Source organism: Zingiber officinale, chromosome 2A (assembly GCF_018446385.1).
Source record: "Zingiber officinale cultivar Zhangliang chromosome 2A, Zo_v1.1, whole genome shotgun sequence".
Lineage (NCBI taxonomy): Eukaryota > Viridiplantae > Streptophyta > Magnoliopsida > Zingiberales > Zingiberaceae > Zingiber > Zingiber officinale.
In genome coordinates, this window is record NC_055988.1 from 139,490,752 (window position 1) to 139,492,854 (window position 2,103).

Sequence of the window (2,103 nt, forward strand, 5' to 3'; positions counted from 1 at the left end):
AGGCCGCCACATACGCGAGGTGCAGTTCCGAGCTGGTGGCTAACGTAGTATTAGTCTCAAGCCAGGCAAATGGAGAGTCTGCATCGACTTTCGGGACTTAAACAAAGCATGCCCCAAAGATTTTTATCCCCGCCGGATAGATCAGATGGTGGACTCTACGTACTGCAAGTTAATATGTATGCTCGACGCCTACCAAGGCTATCATCAGTGCGCCCGCCCGTGAAGATCAAGAAAAGTTAGCTTCATCGCCGACGGCACATATTGCTACAATGTGATGCCGTTCGGAAAGAATGCGGGCCACCTATCAACGCTTGATGAACAAAGTGTTAGGGAGCAGACGGGCGGAATCTGGAAGTCTATGTGGCGACATTCTTATCAAATCAGTCCGAGCGCCGATCTCTTCAAGGACATGGAAGAAACCTTCAACGCTACGCAAATATGGAGTCAAGCTAAATCCCGGAAGTGCTGTTCGAGCAAAAGGAGGCGCTTGGGGTACACAAAGCGGGGTGAAGCAAATCCCAGAAAGTGAAAGCTCTACAAGACATGCCGCCTCCCGTAAATACAAGGAAGTGCAGTTGACCGGTCGGATAAGCTTTGTCGATTCATCTCAAAACCGCCAACGGAGCCTACCATTCTTCAAGATCCTGCAAGGCTACTAAGTTCCATGGGATGAAGAATGTGACCGGCGTTCGGAGAATTGAAAACATATCTCAATTCTCTGCCTGTACTTGCCAAGCCGATCGGGGTGAGTCACTTTATATTTATCTGTCATCAACCATGTCGTAGGCTCAACACTTGTGAGGGCGAGCGGCTAAGAGCAATTTTCTGAGCCACATTTTAAAAGATGTCAAATCTACACAGGGCTCGAGAAGTTGGCCTTTGCTTTGGTTCTAGCCGCTCGGCGCCTTCGACCATATTTCTTGGCTCACACCATCATTGTCCGGACGAACAACCCACTAGGAAGAGTGCTGTTGAATCCAGAAGCGTCCGGACGGCTCATCAAATGGACGACAGAACTAAGTGAATTTGACATCCAATACCAGCCCCGCTCGGCGATCAAAGCGCAATCCTTGGCTGATTTTGTGACCGAAGTGCAAAAGCCAGAGCCGGAAGCTCTGTGGAGAATATATGTGGATGGGTCTTCCACTCGGCTCGGAAGTGGGATTGGAATATTGCTGCTCTCGCCTCAAGAAGAAAAGATGCACTTATCCGTCCGGCTGGATTACAAAGCTACCAACAATGAAGCAGAGTATGAGGCCCTCATAGCCGGATTACAGGCAGCACGGCATGTGGGAGCCGGTCGGGTGACACTTTATTCAGATTCACAGTTGGCCGCTCAGCAACTGTCTGGCACCTTTGAAATCAACAGCGCTCGGCTTAAACTCTACGCTGAGGCCTTTGAAAAACTCAAAGCTAATTTCCGCGAGGTTCTTATTCAGAAGATTCCCCGAACGGAGAACCAGGCAGCCGATGAGTTGGCCAAACTAGCAAGTTCTATAACGCCGGTCATTATCCCGAAGCCAATTGAACAAGTATCTTTGGTGGCACATGTTGACCGGATGGAAGGCCTCATGTTTCCGGACGACTGGAGGACACCCATCATGGAGTTTTTGCGCTCGGGCACCACTCCTGCCGATCGGGATGAAGCCCAGCTACTCAGGAGGAGGGCCGGTCGGTTCACACTCATCGGCGATCAGCTCTACAAGAAGGCTTTCTCTCGCCCGCTGTTGAAGTGTGTGAGCTCGGAAGACTCAGCTTACATCCTCCAAGAGGTACATCAAGGATCGTGCGGAGGACATCCGGGCGGACGATCACTAGCCAAGAAGATTTTGCTAGCTGGATACTTTTGGCCGACCTTACAAATGGACGCCGCTCGGACAGTATCTACGTGCCTTTCATGCCAGAAGTATCACAACTTCTCGCACCGACCGGCAGAGGAGATGAAGACATCAGCCGTTTCATGTCCGTTCGATCAATGGGGAATGGATATTGTGGGTCCATTTCCGATAGCGATCGGGCAGAGGAAATTTTTGCTGGTGGCGGTCGATTATTTTTCCAAGTGGGTGGAGGCCGAGCCACTAGCCAGGATCACCGAACAGATGG